Genomic DNA, 8,162 nt, shown 5'->3' on the forward strand with positions numbered 1-8,162 from the left:
GGATCGAATATGACCCAGCCATGAGGTGCCAATACAAGGGGCACTCTTAAGGCTTTAATATTACACTATCTGCTAAATATCTAACCATAAGTTGGTGATAATTAAGTTTTTAACCTTAAACAAATCCTACAATACAGAATTTGTTATGTGCTGCTCAACATCTTGTGGTTTACACTTCAGACTTGATGCATCCACAAAGCGATTTTCTGAGCATTTACATTTTACTGTAAGCTCGTCAATGTAAGTAAGCCCTGTTCATGCTGAGCCGACTCACAGCCCCAGCTTATCGCCCCATGCAGGGCCATGAAGCAGCTTACAGCAGGTGTACAACACAGCCCTGTGGATAGGACAGCAGTCTATCACACAGGCTTACACCCAGAACATTTCCTTTAATGCTAAGTGGCATGCAGCTAAGGATTGCCTCCTATTTTCTGGAAACATTTGCTACAGTGAAGCACGCTACAGAGCATCTTAGTGCCGACTACCGCTGATGGAGATGATACTTTCTATTGGGTTGTATTACCGTGAGTTGTGAGGCAGTAAATGCACAGTTATCCTGAGACAAATGATAGAGTACGGCCTCGGACACATTTTCTATCTCTTTCATTTCACACTTTATGGAGCTGTATATCGGAATTGCATTACAGATTTTAGGACAGAGCAAAAATCCCTCTCCTGTGACGCTTGGTTCATACAGTAAATACAAACAGGAATAAATTTACAGCAGAAAATCAGCAACAGACTCCATTATTATCTGCTTCCAAATAGCTTCAGACTTATTTCTGTCATGATCCAAACTGGGAAACTGGAGGGAATGTATGTACATACGAGCTATCTGACATCAAACCATGCCAGCCCGCTCACATACAGAGCATATTACAATCAATATTAAAGAGCAATCTTCCAAGTACTTAACAGTATTAATCTTCACATGGTATTGCAGATTGCCTGTTTCATTTGCGCAACAATACATCAGCTTCAGAGGCAACCAAAGACACCTTAAACCCAGCTTTGATCACCATCTCTTCCTTTCTATTGTCCTCTATCCTGCCCACTTCTGCCAGCCCTGTTGTTGTGCTTGTTGTTGCAGATGCTGAAGTCAATTATTCTTATCTCAAAGAATATTACTATACAGAAGTCCTGGGAGCATACGGGACTTTGCAACATGACAAGTCAGTTATTCCAAATTGAAAGAATCAACACAATCACAGTTCAAAGGTCCCATTTATATATATGTAAACAACCATTTTTGCTTGCCTACACATCTATAATTCAGTAAATCTCAGAGAAGAAAAAATCTTATATACTTAAAAAAACATCTCCTGTGATATGATTTAAATGTGCCCCTTTAATGATGTAACAGTAGGGGTAATTTGCATAAAAATGCATACAAAACTCCTCCCACTTCTCAATGTATTCCACTTTGTCCTACGCTGCTGTAGTTTGCATCAGTGTTGCAGAATCAAGATGTCAAATGTTAGAGCCAGACATCTTAACTCTGCTATTGGTTGAAAAAAACAACAACTCTAAGTCTACATTTTGTTCAAACACATTTTGTTCAACAACAATTTGGTCAACATCAGGTGATAAATTTTGTTTTTGTTAGTGCCGACCACTTCACCTCAGACCACTTCAGCAATGAGGGTAACTACAAGTGTTTGTAGTGTGTTTGCGAAAGCACTGACCCCAATAAAAGGATCTTCACCAACCATTCATGAGCCAACAAAAGCAGGCCGCTTTTACGAGTTATCACCACTTTGGGATAAAATCTACTGTTCATTGCTTTAGTGTTGGGCTGGATTCTCCTGGGGTTCACATCATGTTTGTTTTAGTGTTTTTTTTTTGTTTGTTGTTTTTTTTAACTATACATCCATCAGCATTGGTCTGTAGTCTGCAAACCTCTCAACATTCAGACAGCCAATCAGCGCAGTGTCCCATTATTTTGGCATCACTGCCCAACACAGATCGCAGCATAAATGACTAGAAAAGCACTCAGAGAGCGCAGACCTCCACCAAGCATATTGTGATTGTTAAGCAACACTTAAACCTACTTTAATGTTATACTCCCTTTCAGCAGACTGTCTGCTACAATTTGGTGTTAGTTGCAGGTTTGTATGATAGTTTGTTACCTGACAGTGTTGAAAACTATGATGACCCAGTACATATTTCATATTCCAGATCTTAGTATCCAGAATTTTGCCAGGATCTGGGTCATACTTTTACATCTGTCAGAAATTATGCTGACCTTGTCTTGTTTTTCAAAGCAATCTGACCATTTATTGAGGAGTTATATAGATATATGGTGAAAATGGTCCTATCTAACAATGATAAAGAATCCTCTACAGAATTCCTGGATACAGATCCTTTCCTCATCCCATTTTGAAGATTTCCTGAAAATTTAATGAAGATCCGTTTGTTACTTTTTGAGTTATGCTGTTCACAGAAAAACAGACAAACTCTCCTAAAAACATAACCTCCTTGGCGGAGGTAATAAGGTCAGAAACGAAGAAGCTGTAGATGTGGTTTGTGCAACTGATTTGAAAACCTTGTTTCAAAGACGTCAATGACGCAGATGACAGAAGAAGTCGTTTGATGGGACTTTTAAGAAGTCAAAAGTTTGCGTCATACAGGGTTTTTTTTTTGTTTCCTCCTGTAATCATTTTGAAAGGTTGCGTGCATAGCAAACACAAAGTCATTTGTTTTCAGCTTAGATAAAAAATTTGCATAAAATTTAATCAAAATGTATCAGGGTCTCCAGTAGCCAAATCCAGAGACCATAAAGAAATTAAATCAATTTATGAAAAATGTCTTCGAAAAATAAAGCTGGATAAATCACGTTGGACATCCTTGAGTTTCTAATTAAGGATCCCTTTGTCATTAAAATGACAAACTTCTGTTTAAACCTTTCTTTAACTAGAATATAACCCCTGGACCCCTCCCAGGGAGCCCTCACTTCCTCATGGTGTAACTCCATCTGCTTACCAGGACTACTCTTTATTTAAAGCACAGATCTAAAGCTGATTATTAGACTTTACCGGATCATTGCATACAGTATGAATCGAGGAGGTAATTAGAAACAGTAGTCTGCTTCCAGTGTGACCCCACCTGCACACGAGTGTCAAAAATCCCACCAGCAAACACACCCTCGCTCCCCACAGACATGACTAATTGACTTGCCACCATGGGTGACTGACATGGCATCCAGAGGGCACCATAATGGCCGTGTCATGAGGGAATGATGAGACCTGACGACAGCTAGCAGCGCTCGACCTTTTCCTGCGTGGGGTCGGCTGTTGCAGGGGAAACAGGAGCTCCTTGATGTCGGACCCTCAGCCTCAGGGCTCTGGAAGGGAGAGGATGAGCCACAGACGACAGGAGGGGGGAAACCAGAGGTTTTCAATCAGGCACCCACGCGGGACAGTGATTTCATAGGGGATGGCGTCAGAATGAAAAATAAAAACAATAAAACAGGAATCAATCGTCAGCATCCTGGGGGCATTTTGGAACATCTTGAGTGTAGGGGGAGAGATGGGGGAGAGTGATGGGAACTTCCTCTATCATTTCACCTGACATGGGGTTATTATTGTTGTTTTTGCAGTTTCTATACCTCAAATGTTTTCTGCACTTGCAATATTTCACATCTTGGGCCCTGGTATGTAGCATTCTTTTGATAAACTTGATGCATTAGAGCAGTCAGAAAGTATGAAGGGATATTACTCACTATTATTGGTTCTTTTGAACTGACTTTACCTTTGTTCTTGACTTATCATACCTCTAAAGTTAAATATTTTAGCGTTCAATTCTTATATTTCACTGATATTTGATGCTGTATTGTTTCACGCTTGTTGTTCCTCCTTTAATTTTGGAGCAACTGGCACCAGGATTTCCTTCACGATTAATGAATCTCCATCTGAATTTATTTTATAAGTCTTTTTGCTAACAGTCATAAATCTGCCGCGCAGTTCTGGCAGATTTATGAAAGAAAAGTCTGTGTGCCTTTCAAAGAATCTTTATTCACACATTAGTTGGTGTTGTTGGTTTTACTCACTGAGTATTAATGTCTTATTCAGTCCCTGCCGCCTGTCTCACTTCCAAATATCACTAATCCTGTTAGATGAAATCTATTAATGTTCTGCTTTGGCTGCCACACACAGAATTCCAAGTCTGCCCATAAGCCCCAAATTTGCCATGAAGGCAGATCTGGTGCGCCTGTCTGGATTAAAGAGATTTTCCCAGGCTGCAGAGACGTGTGACCAGCGGTTCATGGTGGGTAAAGTCGCCCATTCTTCAAACAAAAGAAAGAGCAAGCTGCAAATAAAGTGATTTTCATTTCAGCCATTATTCTCCATGAATGTGCCTCTGATTTTTCAATCTCGTCTGTGCTGTATCTGATGGAAGTATTTGGACTTAATTAGCGCCATGTTGATCCAGTGTGAGATGTCATAATGGACATGACAAAGAAATGAAAACATACTGGCATGTGGACTAGATGTGAAGTGAAAAGAAAAGATAAAACTGCACTAAAGCTGCAAAATGCTTTTGTCCACAAGCTTTTTTTCTCTTTTCAGTTTAATAAAAGGAAAACAAACACAAAAAATGATGGATAAGTTAATGTTTTGTATTTATGGTAATAAAGCAGATAGAGTTCTGTCCTTGTTAAATCAATGAGGAAAAATAAGTATCTTCATGAAAAGGGAATATTTTCCAGCTAAATTGTAATAATACTTTGACAAAAGGGAGCAATCTCTTCAGAGAATTGAAAAATTTCTACAAAAAAAGCAAAGAAGTTTGGTCTCTAAGTTAAAGTGAGAGCAAACTATCGATCCTGAGATCCACCCAACCAACTCTGCTATCTTTCCCATCAATACGTCTCAGGGAGGGAGAAAAATGATGAAAAGAAAAGAGTTCTGGAAGCTCTCCACAAAGTGAACCAATCTGAAGTACCACGGTGAAAACGCCGCCAAAACCAATAAGACTCTCACATGAATGACCACATCACATTCTGGAGCATGTGCAGGACAAAAAAAAGGCAGAATAAAGGGGTGCAACGGCAGCATCGACAGCGTGGATGACCCTCCACCTGCCCACAGAAATCCTCACAGGCTTGTTGTAAATCTCAGAAAAGTGCAGAGCGGTGGATTAGAGACGTGGAGAGGGGGGCTCATCATACACACAGTGGGCGACAGGGATGAAATCGCAGCAGCCTTTACATTGGAGGACACATCAAAGACAACAGAAGACTAATCTGCTTTGTTTTGGCAAAGTCAAATTGAGGAGAAATACAGAAAACTGCAACATCACAGCAAAGTGGAGTCCCTTAAAAAGCAGGGATGCTGGTTTTTCTATCACATGTCCTGCTGGGTTTTCACTCTGAATTCCTCCTCAGCTCATCCAAACTGCATTGATTCATTGTTCCTGCTGAGATCCTGCTATCAGGGCAGCTAGATAGTGCTTTCTGAGGTAACACGCACCCCCCATCCCCATTCCCTTCCCTCCCATAAACCATGGATCACTCCTTTCATAGATGCTGTTATCACCAGAGCCTCTAATTCTATTCAGACTCTACAAAACGGCACATCTGATTGAGCCTCACTCCTGCCTGTCTTTCAGTTGGGAAAGTTTCAGCACCACACACTGGAGGACAGCTCCTCCACAGCCGCATGAGCGTCCTGTCAGTCAGTCTGTCAACAGGCTGCTGTGACAGGTAACACACTAACACACACACACACACCTGTGAAACCTCTACACAACGAGGCACAATCTGTGAAATCCTTCTACACTGATATGACACACAGGTAGAAGAATTCAGATGAGATTATAAAGCGTGGTGTCTTGCGCACTATGAGGGTAGAAGTCTGTCTGCTCCGGCTTTGCGTAAAGGCACCATGCTTTACGCATAGCTGAAGTCCGTCTATAGTAGGAAGAATAGCAGCCGAGCCTGTATGGAGCATACACACAGCCCTGCATCGTTTCCCTTCACACCGGCAGAAAGAGGAACACGCACCGTTTCTCACCAAACTGCTGCACCACCTGCATCATCCTTCACACACAAAGCACGCGAAGTGAAACCCAACTCTTACCTCTCCGGAATGATGCGGTGGCAGCTGCACGTGTTTGTCCCTTAAAAGCAGAAGTCATCCATACCGGTGAGTCCGTAAAACTTTTATTCGCCGCGCGCTGTGGAGAAGGAAAACGGTTCAAATGTACAACTAGTGATCGAGCGACTTCAGAGGACGCCGGTTATCCCTCTTCTTCTAAAACTACTTCTTCTTTTGTTAGAAATAAAGCATGAGAAACTAGAGCCAAAGCAGTGTCCTTTGATAAAGCGTATCCTTCAGAGTAGAAAAAGAATATCCTGTTCGGCTATGAAGACCTATGGTGCAGTTCGTGCAGCCGTGGAGAGCCAGCGCATACAGATCTGTCCATGCTTCTCCTGCAGCGAAGAGCCGCGTCAGCCTCCCCGGGTCCTAAAGCTGCGCTCAACTAATGACACCAGCATCAGCATCGTGTCTGTCAGACGAGCAGACTCCTCAGACTATTGCTTTTTTCAACACCAGCACTGAATGATATTCCCAAACCTCGAATATAAGTATCCAGATCTCTCATTAAAGCTGGAATGATCTGTACTTGAGATTCCTGACATGAAACAGTGGAATCAAGCTTTTCTCATTGCCTCTCTGTCTGGGCTGATCAGAAGTCAGGTTTCAGAATTGGATGGAAAGCCTAGATTTACACTGCATTTGTTGAGAGCAATGCAATTCAGCATCCCACCCACTGGATCAATAACTGTTTTATCACGAAGTGCAGATAAATATCTTGCAAAGCTGTGGCGAAGCTGCCCACCTGAAAAGAACACCCTCTCAGAATCAAGTTTGTAGAAACAGCTTTTTCTTACGATTTTTAGTCATGATTTCAATCTCTGAACTCACTCATAAGCAAAGCAGAGAGTGTAAGGATTTTCAAGGGCCGTGCCAACTCGTCAGTATCTGGCTCCGTGGGAATATAAAAGGACTCCAAGGTGAGTCAAAGAGTCAGATGTAAAGTCTGTGTGAAATTTTCTTAGTAATTCTAGGACCACATTTCGTGAATGCAACATTTTAAAGGTCAGTGTACTATGATGACCTCTTTGAATGTTGCTTTTTTTACACGCACGGTATCACGTGTGCAAAAAAATAAAAAAAAAGTCAACCAAAGCAGAATAAAAAAGGGGCGTGGCTATTAATAACCGTCGTCTCAGATGCATTGCTCATCTCATGCATTTTAAACAGCTGTGGGTGAGAAACTGTGCTTCAAGGCCAATCTGGCTCTCCAAATTAAAAGCTGAGCCCACACCAGATTTTTAATTCATGCTGTCTGGATGTAAAGTGACATAAACTGTGATTAATTCAGAGACTGTTGAATTTGTGAACTGACGTCTCAAATAAAGCCTGCAGATAAAAGCTGGCGCTCCACAAAGAGCATTAGAAAGTTTCAGATGAGTCACAAACTTTAGTGTGAACATTCAAGACACAATTTTTGGAAATACAGGTTGGACACTACATAAATGCAGCTCAAACAGCTCTAAAAAGACTTTGTGTTTATCAGTCAGAAATCTGTTTATGAAGATTAAAGAAGAAGTTTTTCCACCTATGTCAAAATAAAGTGTCGCAACAACAAAAGATTCTATTTTGCAGCAAATTGAATTCATATACTGATGCATTTATGTATTCCATCATCCTCTTGAATCAGTCCATCACTTCATGCATTATGCTCCACAGTTCTTCCCCTCTCTGTTTGGCTATTCAGTGCCAAGCCATTCTGCACTTCCAATTTATTCCCTTTTTTTCAAACCTCATGTATTTCTATAAGGGTAAATAAGAATGTAACCTCTCCCCCCTGTCAATCACTGCTGAGGCTGTCTTTTTGAAATGGATTGAGAGGATGTTCAGGCTGCTCTTCTTCTCTCTTTGCATCTTAACAGGCCTGTCTGCCGTGGACGGAGACAGAGGGAGAGGTCACGTCCAGGGGGAATGGAGAACGCCAATCAGTCCTGATTCTAACCACGAACTCATAATCCCACACACGACCCTTTGGCCACCTCATCATCTGCAGGTTGCATATGCTGTCTGTTCAGCAGGAGTGCCAACTGTGCGGGTGTTTCATGTCTAAACTGATTTAAATGC

General features: G+C 41.5%; 1 protein-coding gene across 1 annotated transcript in view; it reads right to left on the reverse strand.

Moving 5' to 3' along the window:
• Positions 1–6,688, reverse strand: part of robo1 (roundabout, axon guidance receptor, homolog 1 (Drosophila)) — a 265,137-nt gene extending 258,449 nt beyond the window's left edge. Inside the window, exon 1 of the mRNA XM_074678930.1 lies at positions 6,081–6,688. The gene's annotated coding sequence lies outside the window, so the exon portion shown is untranslated. The remainder of the gene's footprint in view (positions 1–6,080) is intronic.
• Between the last annotated feature and the right edge of the window lie 1,474 nt (positions 6,689–8,162).

Source organism: Halichoeres trimaculatus, unplaced genomic scaffold (genome assembly GCF_033239565.1).
Source record: "Halichoeres trimaculatus isolate MK-OKI-2021-1 unplaced genomic scaffold, fHalTri1.1 fHalTri1_scaffold_9, whole genome shotgun sequence".
In the NCBI taxonomy this organism is placed as follows: domain Eukaryota; kingdom Metazoa; phylum Chordata; class Actinopteri; order Labriformes; family Labridae; genus Halichoeres; species Halichoeres trimaculatus.